This window comes from Bos taurus, chromosome 10, assembly GCF_002263795.3.
Source record: "Bos taurus isolate L1 Dominette 01449 registration number 42190680 breed Hereford chromosome 10, ARS-UCD2.0, whole genome shotgun sequence".
NCBI classification, from domain to species: Eukaryota; Metazoa; Chordata; class Mammalia; order Artiodactyla; family Bovidae; genus Bos; species Bos taurus.
Window position 1 is genome coordinate 2,274,152 of NC_037337.1, and position 14,350 is coordinate 2,288,501.

The window sequence follows — 14,350 nt, forward strand, 5'->3', positions numbered from 1 at the left end:
TTGGTTGACACTGGGCCCCTCCCACAAACAACCGTCAATAAGCTAGCGACCGTTAGTGGTTCCGTTCAGCCAACGGTGGTGGTCATCAGGCGGAGAGTAAGGTAAGAGGCAGATACCAGCCTTCTTCTCAGGACCCTCCAGTTCACCCTGCCTCGGACCAGCCTGTGAGCTGGGGGGCCCAGAGAGCAGGTTGGGGGCTGGGTCCTGCAGGGCTCCAGAACTCTCACCACAGCCACCCACTGGCGTGGTCCAGCCCTTGAGGCAGCAGTGAACCTCCCCCACCATTCCTGTCTCTGCGGCCTAACGGCAGCGCCGTCCGCATGGGATGCAGCCTCCTGTGGGACCTGGTCTCCACCATATGGGAGGTCTCAGGAGCCTGAGGGCCAGTTGGGTCCTGGGTGCCTGGCTCTGTCAGCGATGACAGCTGGTTAGGGTCTGGGGACCTGGCCTTGAGGAAGCCACCAGCAGAGCCCTGCCTCCTTTTAGCCAGGACCAGAACCTCTGAGGGGAAAGCTGTGCATCCGGACCTTCCCCTTTCTTGTCAGGACAGAGGATAACATTCATTAGCTGGAGATTTACAGGAACATTGTTACCTGAACGTGACCTGACCTCTAGAACAAAGGCTCTGACACCAAGAAGTTTGTAACAGCTAACCAGGTCTCTCCCAAACCTATGCAAGACAAGGCTTTTGCTAAGAGCTTTGGGGGATTTGGGGCATTTTAAGGCATGAACCTCCTGTCTCCTTGCATGGCCCTCAATAAACCTTTCTCTGTTCCAAACTCTAATGCTTTGGTATTGTTTGGCCTCACTGCCTTGGGCACATGGACTTGCCGTTTCAGTGCAGTAGGGCAGATTGGATGAAAGCGAAGACAAAAGACAACAAGCTGCCAATACCTGTAGTGAAAATAAAATGGAGGATGGCAGGCAGTTTAAGCATTTAAAACAGTGGTTCCTAAGCATGTTTGGATTATTAGAATCACCTGTTCAGGTCAGTGGCTCAGTCGTGTCTGACTTTGCAACCCCATGGACTGTATGCAGCACACAGGTCTTCCCTAACTCCTGGAGCTTGCTCAAACTCACATCCATCGAGTCAGCAATGCCATACGTACCACCTGAGGATCCCCTGAAAATCACCCGAGGATCTTTTAAAACTCCCAAGGCCAGGCTGTACCTCAGACCAGCCATAAGCTGACATGAGACGTAGGCACCAGTATATTTTGAAGATTGCTATGTGATTCCAACATGCAGACAAGTTTGGCAACCCCTGATACGGAGGAGGGGGTTGGCCCGCTTCCTCTTAAAAAAAAACAAAAAAACAAAAAACAGTATTCTAAGCTGAGCCACACAATCCCACTGCTCGAAGTGGGAGCTTGTTAGAAAAATAGAACCTTGGGATCCACCCCAGAACTACTGGATCAGGCTCTCCTTTTAGCAAGATGCTCGGGTGATGGTAGATGCAGCAAAGTCCAAGAAGCACTGCAAAGCAGTTGTCCTCCAAGTGTGGGCCACAGATCAGTATCACTAGGAATGTGTTGAAAATGCAAATTTTCATTCCTATTCCTGACCCACTGAGTCAAACATTTGGGGGATTGGACCCCACTGACTGCTGTAACAAACTCACCATGTGCTTCTGATGCACACTGATGTTTGAGAGACCCTGGCTCAAAATAGGAGTATGTTTTCTACAGATGAAGATGAGTGGATGTCAAGAGCATGGACTCATGAAATTCAGATGAGCTGTTAGGGAATCAGGATTGAAAACACCTGGGAAGAAAGATTGGCGAGGTAGCCCAGGAAGAAAATTGAAGAAAATTGAAGGCCCTCAATCTTCTTCCAAAATGTACCTCGAAGGTGATATGTATAAAAATGCTGCCAGGTGAAATTTTTTTTATCCTTCTCTGTGTGAATGACCTCAAAGAAAGTTAAAAAAAAATACAGATTCACCCTTCTTCATTTGGGGTTTGCAACCCCAAATGGGCCATCCATCTGCACTCTCCAACTTGTTCCTTCTTCTTATTCTCTGGATATCTATTTTCAGACATTTGATTCACTCCTAAAGAATAAAGGTTTACTGAAATTAGAAATACTCAGAGAAATGAACTAAGGACTCTAGACAATCTGAAAAAAAAATATTTTCAGCATTACAGAATTTATAGTCTTGCTAGTTAACTGTTAGGAAGAGGATAGAATTCATCTGTATGTAAAGGCTCTGGTTTGTATGATTGAAAGTCAGCTGAAATAGATGAAATTGTTTTTTAGTCAAGATAAATTGTACTTTACCATTTCTTGATGAAAGGATGCATTATAATTCTATATGATTAGTTGTTCTGAAATGAATTATTTCAAAAGGGCTTTGATCTATGTGTATTATGCAAATATAGTCTGATTATGCATGTGTGTATATGTGCAAACAATTCAGAAACAGGAAAATATTAGTTTTCTCTGATTGGTAGAATTTTAGATAATGGGTAATTTTTCCTTTTATGAAGGAAAAATTTGTATCTTTTTATGAAGGTACATTTGTATCTTCTACAGTAAGCATGTGTAACTTGTACAGTAAGTTTCTTTTTCAAGAAGAAAAGTTACATTAGAAAGTAAGTAGAATAAAGTTCTGCTCCATATGATGGAAATAAAACCTACAGAGGCCCTGAGCAAGGAGCTACCAGTACTGGAGAGGAACTCTAGGCAAACCCACTCTGCCCCTGGGCTGCCAACCTCACTCCAGTTAATCCCCTTTTTATCCACTTTTATACTGAGATTCTTTACAAGCTTAAAAATAGATTTGATATCAATTTAATGTTTAAAAATCTCTGACCTGGCTCCTTGAATGATCCTGAAATAACAGGTTTTTTAACTGCAGCCTGGACAGGACAGGGGGAGCTCCTATGGAATAAAGCCATCCTGCATTTTTGAGAAAGGGAAGATCCATTTGCTTTCCTTGTCAGATGTAGAGATGGTAAGGTGGACATTCACATAGGAAGATTATGTGGACATCCGTCCACTGAGTCATGGTTCTCCAGAGAAATAGAATTATAAGTATATATACACACACACAGACACACAAACACACACACGCACACACATAAAAATACATGGGCTTCCCTGGTGGCCCAGATGGTAAAGAATCTGCCTGTAATGCGGGAGATCTGGGTTCAATCCCAGGGTTGAGAAGGTCCCCTAGAGAAAGGAATGGCTACCCACTCTAGTATTCTTGCCTGGAGAATTCAATGGACAGAGGAGCCTGGTGGGCTACAGTCCATGAGGTTGCAAAGAGTTGGACACAACTGAGTGACTTTCACTTTTGCTTTATATATATACATATGTATGTATTTGTTGTAAGAAGTTGGCTCATGTGATTATGGAGGCTGACAAGTCCCCAGATGTGCAGTTAGCACGCTGGAGCTCCAGGAAAGCTACTGGTGTGGTTCCAATGCAAAGGCCAACAGGCTTGACATCCAAGAAAGTCACTGTTTCACTTGAGGTGCAAGGGCAGGGGAAGGAAATGGCAACCCACTCCAGTGTTTTTGCCTGGAGAATCCCATGGACAGGAGCCTGGTGGACTGCCGTCTACGGGGTCACACAGAGTCGGACATGACTGATGTGACTTAGCAGCAGCAGCAGCAAAGGCAGGAAAAAAATGCATTTTCCAGCTTGAAGCCAATCAGGAAGGAGGAGTCCTTTCCTATTTGGAGAGTATCAGTCTTTCCTTCTACTCAGGCCTTCACGTGATTTGAGGTCCACACACTAAGAAGGGCAGTTTGCTTCACTAAGTTTATTGATTTAAATATTAAACACATCCAAAATCACTGTCACAGAAACATTCAGAATAATGTTTGACCAAGCATCTATGAAACTGATGACCCACTCAAGTTGACACATGAAGGTAACCATCATATCCACTTAGAAAACTGTGACCTCGATGGAGGTCAGACCACCTCTAAAGGACCTGAGCTTTTCCTGAATTACTTACTTTTTGCCCCAGCAAATTTGCTTTCCAGGCTGTTCACCAGAACTGGCCCTGCTGTCTCCTTTAACAGAGTCTGTAGGGCTTGAGGCCAACCTGAAGACTCTTCTTGGAGAATCATCTACTGCTGTCTGGGGCACCAGGATCTGGCATTATCATCAAAGTACCCAGAAAGACCAGGCATTCATGGTTATCTGGCATCACCTCCCTGTGTTCCCCTCCATGGCTGGCCCGCTGCTCTGAGAAGCATGGTCCTGTAGAATGTAGAGGAAAGATGAGCAAGTCTGGAATCAAGAGACTTATTACCTTTGTTAGACAAATAACATTTTAGTCTCTTTTTATCTAACTGTGAAATGGGAATACCCACAGCCCTCATAAGATTTTGTGAATCTTAAATTAGTACTAATCATCAAAAACTATACAAATGGCACTTGCTATTATTTTTAGTAGCTAGAACTAAATTCATATGAAAGAGTCATTGACACTGCTATTTTTACATTGTAATGACTATTTGGAGTATAAACTTCTGGAGGACAGAAACCAGTCTACACAATTGTATAGTAGGTAGGCAGGTAATATCCTTAATACATATAATATCCTTAATACAAATGTTGCTGATGACAAAAGAATAGTTTTTTAATCTTTTTCAATTGGCTTAAAATTTCCTTATTTATGGCACACTAAATATGTCTTCACAGAAAAAGGATTGCCAGATAAAATTCAGGATGCCCAATTAAATTTGAATTTCAAATAAATAATGACTACTTTTTTAGTACAAGTATGCCCCATGCAAATCGTTTGCTGTTTATCCAAAATTCAAATTTAACTAGGCATTCTGTATTTTTATTTGTTAAATCTGGCAACTTATTCAGAAAGGCAATTGGCAAAATTTCATGTTAAAATTGAACATTAACATTTTCTTAGATGATGAATATTTAAAACATACTATATGAAAAATACTATATTTAAGAGTTTTTAATGGTCATGCAACTGTTTGGCATTTAAAAATGATTTACTTAAAAAGGTAATGGACCTAAATATGTTATAACCTTACTAGTTTCAAGATGAGGACAATAATATTTAACGTACAGGACTGTTTCCATGTTTACCTGGGATTACATGTGAGAAAGTTCTTTGTAAATTAGACCCTGAAAAAGAGTCTCAGAGGAGCATGGACATCGCTATCTTTCATTCTCACTGTTGCCATTTATTGCTGTGTGACTTTGGAAAATCTACTTAACTTTTCTATGCCTCATTTTCTCATTTATAATATAAGGACAATAGTAAAACTGACCAATAGGAGTTTTATGAGGAGGAAAAAATAAAACACATATGTAATGCTTCGTGCATAATAAAGCACTTCGTATAAACCTTAGATTAAAAAAAAAAAAAAAAAAACCTAGGAAGTGACCCTTTATAGAAAATCAGTAATACGCAGGGAAATTATGGTCCTAACTCCAAGTATACAGACGAAGGTCCACATAATCAAGGCGATGATATTCCCAGTGGTCATGTACGGTTGTGAGAGCTGGACCATAAAGAAGGCAGAATGCCAAAGAACTGATGCCTTCGAACTGTGGTGCTGGAGAAGACTTCTGAAAGTCTCTTGGACAGCAAGGAGATCAAACCAGTCAACCACAGGGGAAATCAAACCTGAGTACTCATTGGAAGGACTGATGCTGAAGCGCCAGTATTTTGGTCTTCTCATGTGAACAGCCAACTCTTTGGAAAAGTCCCTGATGCTGGGAAAGATTGAGGGCAGAAGGAGAAGAGGGAGTCAGAAGATGAGATGGCTAGACAGCATCACCAATGCAACGGGTATGAACTTGAGCAAACTTCGGGAGATGGTGAGGGATAGGGAGGCCTGGCATGCTGCAGTCCATGGGGTTGCAAAGAGTCGGACACGACTGGGAAACTGAACAACAACAATTCCAAGTATAAACTTTTCCTGTGTCTGAAGTTTCCTTAGAATAGGGCATGTTTTGCTCCCGTGCCATCAAGTGCTCAGCCCTTGCTGTTGACAGGATGGGCTAAGATATGGGGCTCTCACTACTGGTCCTCTTAGTGAATACTAAAGGTAGCAACTCTCTTCCTACTCTGAACATGTCCTTACAAGCTTTCCTGCAAATGTGTCAAGCTTCCAAAAGTTTATATCAGTCCATATCACTGTTTTAACTTTGAAAAGAGCATTAATATAACCATCAGGAAAATACAGCATGTTTTACAATTGCTGCCTTAACCTTAGAAATCAACCTGATGGGGATACAGTCATGCTTCTTGTTACCTCAGAGCCTTGGCATGCTTCCTCTGCAAAAGGAAGCCAAGAGAAATCATTAAGCATGAGCTCACCTGTGAGGTCAGGCCCTCAGACCACTAGGCTTAGTGAGGCATTGGAGATTGTAGTGGGCTTGCCTGTCTCAAGGGGGTTTGAAAGGTTAGGTTTAAGAGCAAAGATTGTAAGGTAAAAGGCTATACATCTTTTTCTTTTGGTAGACTCTAGGTTCTTCATGACTGATAAATATTTACATTAAACTCATGACCAATGAATATGTATGTTCTCCAATGTTCCTTCAGGAATTATTCAGGTTTTCCTGGTACTTCATGAAAATTAATGAATAATTAATTTTTCTTGGAATAATAGCATCACAATCTCCCAATTTTTCTCCCAAGGTTCAAGTTTATTTGATTAACTAGGTGATCAACAGCCATTTGTCCCATTAATTATGTTCTCTTGTTAATACCGTTATCTTAAATTCCACATTTTAAAAGTAAATATTACTACTTCGGCATAGAGGCATGCTTTATTGTATGAATCACCAAGTTTTTAAAATAGAGCTTTAAAAAAAAAAAGATGAGATTGATAAAGTTAAGACAAAAAATGGAGTTGGACTCTCAGACTCCTTCTTTATGGCCAGCTCTGCCTGATGGCATCGTGCCTTCTCACACCCCCTCATCCCCACCCACTCACATTTTACTGAGCAGCTGTGCCAGGATTTCATACAGGAAAGGCTTTATGCCACATGGTTTTTTCAGACATCACATCTAAATCATCTTCATTAGCCTTGAAAACTTGGATCCCTAGCAGGGTTTCTGGCACCCCAAACAGCAGAAGCCCTGTGTGTGAGCTTGAGGCATGAAGCCACAGCCGCAATGGCATCCTCTGGTTGAAATGCATTTTCAACAACTTGTGTGCCACTGAATGCTGCTGCTTTCCTCCTTTTGGTGAAAGGAAACTTCAAAAGATTTGGGTGTATAAGATTTACAATGCATTGTTGAACAGAGGAAATCATGCGTCCTTTGGAAGTTTCCTGGTGTTTAAGGAGATGTGCGAGGGTCATGTTTTCTAATGTAAATATCAGAACCTTTGACTGTATTTGTTGAAGTAAAGGGACAGAATATCTAAAATCAGAATTATGGATGGTAAGTATGCCTCTCAGGAGTCAATAGACCAATGATCTTTTTTTTTTTTTTTGCTTCAGTATCAGCTAGGAAGTCAGTCTTCTGGTATCTTCCCAGTTCTCTTGATTTTTCTAGTCTCTCTCCAGTGTTTTATGTTTAGAAAGATTCTTTTTTCTCCCCCTGAATTATTTGTCTATAACCCAGGCCACAGGGAAAAACATCAAGATATCAGAAGCCATGCTGCTGGAAAACTTACTAGATGAAAAACTCATATGGCTCCCAAACATAAACATGCAAACTTGAACAGATTTCATGGTCCCTAAGAAGCACCCCGAACCCTAGAATCAGTTCTGTGCTCATCAGTCAATGTTAACCCTACTCTTACCCTAAAAATATTGCTTTTCCAGGATAATAGTAGTAATAATAATACTGATAATGATAACAGTTGTTATCAAGCTCTGACATTTAGCCAGAGCTTCCCAGGTGTTGGAGGACTTGCAAACTCGTTTAAATGTCTGTGTAGCTTCCTTTAAAGTCTTCCTGGAAGTTTTGAGAGCTTCTCTGAGGATAATATATTTTTGAATTTAGAATAAAACTGTATTTTATTAGAAACAATATTTAGAATTTCGGGAGGAAAAAGTCAGAAAATATGAATAATCAAGACAAAAGAAAAAGCTGAAAGCACCCTCCATCTCTTGCTCTGCATTGCTCACCAGCAGTGTCCCTGGAAGCAGTGCTCCTCTGGGGCAGAGGCCAGGAGGAAGTGCCCTCCCATGCAGTGGGTCCAGAGGTCCCCGTGGGCTGCATGCCTTCCAGGCTTTGAGGACTGAAACTTGGAATCCTAGCCCTTGAACTGAATCCTCCATCCCTGCACTCATCCTCACTGCAACCCCCCCCCTCCCCGCCACGTCCCAACCTGGAAAAGTTAAGGAGAGGGCCAGGGTGCTAGATATCTGCACAGGAGGAGTTCAGGTATGGAAGGCTTAGATGTATTTGTGATGGGCAGCTTAGAAGCTGCATTTGCACACAGGCATACTACATTTACTCAGAATATTTAAGAAATGGATATAACTGATGTTGGATTCTGACAGAGACTGTGATGGGGCAAAAATCCTCCTATGATAACCCTTGATGTTGGCTTGTGGTTGACCCCACAAGGGAGAGAAACTTAATAGCACTTGTGCTCAGTGAGCCAAGAGAGAAAAGGTAGCTGGGAGGCAGGAAGAGGCAGTTGCGGCAGAGAAAGGGGCCCAGGACAAAGGCTCTTATGTCATCTGCCGGCCTGGGGCTGGTTCCCCCAGGACCCAAGCGGAGCAAACTCAGCTTGCTTTCTTTGTCCTTAATGAATTAGAAGGAAGTCAAGGAAGCCTGTGTGATTGTAAGTCAGGGAAATGGAGTGGCTATTAAAAGCTTGCAACATCAAACTTTCCCACTGGAACTGAGCCAACCCAGGGCAGATGTGTCAAGCATCTGCTTTTGGCTGCTTTCCTCGCTCATTCAAGGAAGGGGGCAGGGGTAAGCAAGAAGGGGGTGCAGAAAGATGCAAATGTTGTTGGTAATGTTGCATCCAATCCCAAGTGGGGAGACCTACAGGTAAATGGAGCCCCGCTTACTTTAGATAACAGTCTGGAAAACAAGAGCAAAGACAGAAAACCAAACAGCTCTCTGCATGAGGGGGGAAGGGGGCGAACTTGGTGGAAAGTCAGGGCTGCCTAGAGGCAGAACAAATAACCACAGGCTGGAAAAGTACAGTGGAGGGGAAATGTGGGCTCGGCAGATTCCTCACAGGGTTCAGGGTGATTTTCCTTGGCATCCTATCAATTCTGTTGCTGTTGCCTCTGAGTTGGACCATCTCATGCTCTAAGTAAGCACATTCTCCATATTTTCACTAATGGGGAGTGGGGAGAGCTTTCTGAGGCCCACAGGAGGCCTGGAAACCATAAAGGAAAAGGTTGACAGATTGGAATAGTTAAAAAGTCAAAACTTCTACTTGGCAAAATCAGCTCACATGAACAAATTTAAAAGTCAAATGAAGACTGTGGGAAAATATTTGCAACACATAGAAAAGACAAAGAGTTAACATCCATCAGAGCTAAAAAGCTCCTCCAAAACAGTATATAGAAAGATGAAAGGGGAAAAAATGAACAAATGATAAGAGGCATTTTAGAGAAGAAATTAGAGAGACAATAACATTTGAAAAATGCCCAAACTCACTAACAGTGATAGTAATTGAAATTAAAACAATAGTTCTTTTTTTTTTTCTGGTTAAGTTGGCAAAAATTGAGTAAGTTTTTGATGATATATAGAATAAAAAGATAAAGCCCTTTACATTTTGTTAATAGGTGTGACCATTTCAAAAGAGAATTTGGTAGAATTTATTAAATTTAAAATAAGCACATTTTCCAACCAAGCAGTCCCACATACAAATTCTGTTTCAGAAAAGCTCTGCCTTTAGAGGGAAAGAGGTGTGTGTGTGAGGTGTGTGTGTGTGTAACAGCCCAAAACTGGAGATAAACTAAATGCTAGAAATAGAGAAGTGGACAAATAAATCATAGAACATTCACACCAAGGAATATTCCAGGACCACCAAAAAGATGAGTTGGATCTGAATGTATAGACATATAGTATGTTAAACTGAAAAAAGGACTCAGAAATATATTACATATTTATTATGTATATAAAATACATAGTATATATGTACATATATAGTATAATCCTATTTTATGAAAATCAAAGCAAATATTTTATGTTTGTATACACAGTATAAAAAAAAGTGTGTACATAGACATACACACCGCAAACTAATGAAAGTGATTAGATGTCAGGGGATGAGGCAATTAACTAAAAGAAAATTGTTATATTTCTGTGTTGCTTGAATTTGTTGCTATAGTCTCTGTTACTGTCTTAGTTAAAAAGCACAATGAAGTGCTGTAAACACATGCATTCACATACAGGCACAGGTGCACTCCTATTACTCCCCTGTGGCAAGCAGCATGCTAGTTGTAGCGTAAGAATGTGGTATATAGAACAAAACCCTTTGCTGTTTTTTCAAGATTGCTGACTGGCAGTAATGGGCGATTGTGGAGACAGTTCTCAACTGAGAACCAAAGAAACTGGACACTGCCTCCCTCACCCCAACTCCTGATGGTAAGATGACACGCCTCAGCAGAACCTCAAGCAGCATTCCCCACATTGCCATCTCAGAGTTTGTAAAACAACAAGAAGTCACCTTCTTTAGAATTCCTACCTCATTAGAGTCCTTCTGAGGTCGAGTATGTAGATATTTGAAAAGCGGTTGGCAAACAGTAGGTGATAGTAGACTCTTATTACTGAAGTGGTCAGAAATCTAGTGTGAAAAGAGGGGGATTTCAGCTCCCATCTGCTTTCCCAAAGGCTGAAGTCTTCTATTTCTGCCTTATTGACTATGGCAAAGCCTTTCACTGTGTGGATTACCACAAACTGTGGAAAATTCTTAAAGAGATGGGAATACCAGACCACCTGACCTGCCTCTTGAAAAATCTGTACGCAGGTCAGGAAGCAACAGTTAGAACTGGACATGAAACAATGGACTGGTTCCAAATAGGAAAAGGAGTACATCAAGGCTGCATATTGTCACTCTGTTTATTTAACTTATATGCAGAGTACATCATGAGAAATGCTGGGCTGGATGAAGCACAAGCTGGAATCAAGATTGCCGAGAGAATATCAATAACCTCAGATATGCAGATGACACCACCCTTATGGCAGAAAGTGAAGAACTAAAGAAGCTCTTGATGAAAGTGAAAGAGGAGAGTGAAAAAGTTGGCTTATAGCTCAACATTCAGAAAACTAAGATGATGACATCTGGTCCCATCACTTCATGGCAAATACCTGGGGAAACAGTTACTGACTTTATTTTTGGGGCTCCAAAATCACTGCAGATAGTGACTGCAGCTAAAAGATGCTTACTCCTTGGAAGAAAAGTTATGACTAACCCCAGTTCAGTTCAGTCGCTCAGTCGTGTCCGACTCTTTGCGACCCCATGAATCGCAGCACACCAGGCCTCCCTGTCCATCACCAACTCCTGGAGTTCACTCAAACTCACGTCCATCGAGTCAGTGATGCCATCCAGCCATCTCATCCTCTGTCGTCCCCTTCTCCTCCTGCCCCCAATCCCTCCTAGCATCAGAGTCTTTTCCAATGAATCAACTCTTCGCATGAGGTGGCCAAAGTACTGGAGTTTCAGCTTTAGCATCATCTCTTCCAAAGAAATCCCAGGGCTGATCTCCTTCAGAATGGACTGGTTGAATCTCCTTGCAGTCCAAGGGACTCTCAAGAGTCTTCTCCAACACCACAGTTCAAAAGCATCAATTCTTCAGTGCTCAGCTTTCTTCACAGTCCAACTCTCACATCCATACATGACCACAGGAAAAACCATAGCCTTGACTAGATGGACCTTTGTTGGCAAGGTAATATCTCTGCTTTTCAATATGTTATCTAGGTTGGTCATAACTTTTCTTGCAAGGAGTAAGCGTCTTTTAATTTCATGGCTGCAGTTACCATCTGCAGTGATTTTGGAGCCCAGAAAAATAAAGTCTAACACTCTTTCCACTGTTTCCCCATCTATTTCCCATGAAGTGATGGGACCAGATGCCATGATCTTAGTTTTCTGAAAGTTGAGCTTTAAGCCAACTTTTTCACTCTCTTTCACTTTCATCAAGAGGCTTTTTAGTTCCTCTTCACTTTCTTCCATAAGGGTGGTGTCATCTGCATATCTGAGGTTATTTATATTTCTCCCGGCAATCTTGATTCCAGCTTGTGCTTCATCCAGCCCAGCATATTAAAAAACAGAAACATTACTTTGCCAACAAAGGTCCAATCTAGTCAAGGCGATGATTTTTCCAGTAGTCATGTATGGATGTGAGAGTTGGACTATAAAGAAATCTGAGCACTGAAGAAATAATGCTTTTGAACTGTGGTTTTGGAGAAGACTCTTGAGAGTCCCTTGGACTGCAAGGAGTTCTAACCAGTTCATCCTAAAGGAAATCAGTCCTGAATATTCATTGGAAGAATTGATGCTGAAGCTGAAACTCCAATACTTTGGCCACCTGATGCGAAGAACTGACTCATTTGAAAAGACCCTGATGCTGGGAAAGATTGAAGGTGGGAGGAGAAGGGAACAACAGCGGATGAGATGGTTGGATGGCACCACCAACTCAATGGACATGAGTTTGAGTAAACTCTGGGAATTGGTGATGGACAAGGAGATGTGATGTGCTGCAGTCCATGGGGTCGCAAAGAGCCAGACACAATTGAGTGACTGATTGAACTGAACTCAAGTCTTCTATGTCTTTTCTGGTGAAATGTGGGCAAGTGACCTAAAGGGGAGCCTGGAATTTCCTTCCTCCTGGATGGTTACAGGCAGTGTTACTGGAGTGGGGAAGGGGTCTTAGGGAGAATCAGAGAATGGATGGGAATGGCAAAAACGCAAGACCACTCCCCTGATTTCTCATGAAATCAAGCCAAGGTGAATCATGAGACCTTTAGCCTTCCTAAACCTAGGCCAACCTAGGCAGAAGGGAACACAGTGACTCACTGGTCATTCCATGGGATTTCCAATTGAAGTGACAAGTATTTACAAGGTTAGAGGAAGAAAATGGCACTGAGAAATGCAATCCCCAACATAGTAAGGACAGGCTGGGCCCCAACTGTCCATGATGGAGCTGACCAGAGACCCTGAGAGATGTAGAGTTTGGCAATTGTCAATACCAGCTCCTGGATGCTCTCATGCTAGGAGTAATTATTCTAATAATTTGGCAGATTCCCTTTGTTTTCAGCTTCTCACCAGAAGGTTAAAACTAGGTGGTGGAGAATATGGAAAGAAACTTGAAATAAGAATATTTTGAGGTTGAAATAATAAGTATAATTTTTATAATTGAATTGAACTAAAAAAATATCGCTGCACTAGATAAATTTAAAGTGGAAGGAAAAAAAGGTAAGGACTCTGTTCTATGCTGATTTTGCAGTATGTGTCTACTTGTAGTAGGAGGAGGGCTTGCAGGAAAAAAAAAAAAAAAGGTCAGGAGTTTGAGGCCAAGAAAGGTATGTGTAGTTCCTGAAATTATGTTCACAATTCCCTTCTTCCATCTGCCAGTCTCTATTCCTTCTCTTTGATACTAAGGAGACATTTCCTTCCCTCATCATGGAGTTATATAGATTAAAGGGATCCCAGATAAAGGAATTAGTTCACCTTTAAGGTAAAAAGGATCAGAGCTTTTTGTTATTGTTGGCTTGTTCATTTTAAAGTACCATACTTTTAAGGCAATGTACTAGAAAGAGAAGTGAAAATGAAATCCAGAGATTTAAGGGGTCTGGAACAAATATCTTAACCTTCCTTGGGCTCAGTTTCCTTATCTATAAAATCTGGCATTAGTACAATTAGATAAACTCCTAGATTTCCTCTAGTTCTTACATTATTTCAGCTTTACTTCATAGAACTGAAAGGGACCCACGCTGGCATCTAGTCAAAACCCTTACCCTATATAAAAATGTTAGATGGGAAAAGTCAAGAGATACATTGAATTTCATGAATGAATGTCTTTATGTCTTAGAATAAACAAACTTTCCTTGAAATATACATTATATAGATTAAAAAATGGTTTCCTCCAGCCACATTACCCATTCCTTTTGTATGTGACTACAGCATTTATCCATCAAAGTGCTCTGAGCTGGACTCCAGAGTGAGGTTCCTGAAAGTTCGCTGAAGAGGAGCATAATGGTTCTGCACCACCGACACACTTAGGCAGAGACCAGGGATGCTCAAGGGTAAGCACTATTAGGATTAGGTTATGCCGGCGGCAGCAGCGGACACACTCCTAAATCCAGGAGCTTGACAAACGCAAAGGTTTATGTTTTGGTCATGTGAAGTATGTGGGTCAGCACGGCTGTCTGTCATCCAGTGACTCAAGAGTCCAGGCTCTCTCCATCTTGTGCTGCGAACATCTCACT

At 41.6% G+C, this 14,350-nt stretch overlaps 1 long non-coding RNA gene across 4 annotated transcripts in view; it reads left to right on the forward strand.

Annotated features, from left to right (window-relative positions):
* The first annotated feature begins 35 nt into the window (after positions 1-35).
* Positions 36-14,350, forward strand: part of LOC101903289 (uncharacterized) — a 72,395-nt gene continuing 58,080 nt past the window's right edge. For 3 of the 4 annotated variants that reach the window (XR_009496112.1, XR_009496109.1, XR_009496110.1), the window contains exons 1-3: positions 36-101; positions 10,417-10,510; positions 14,046-14,167. This is a non-coding gene — a long non-coding RNA (uncharacterized lncRNA). The remainder of the gene's footprint in view (positions 102-10,416; positions 10,511-14,045; positions 14,168-14,350) is intronic. The other variant, XR_009496111.1, reaches the window with a different exon arrangement.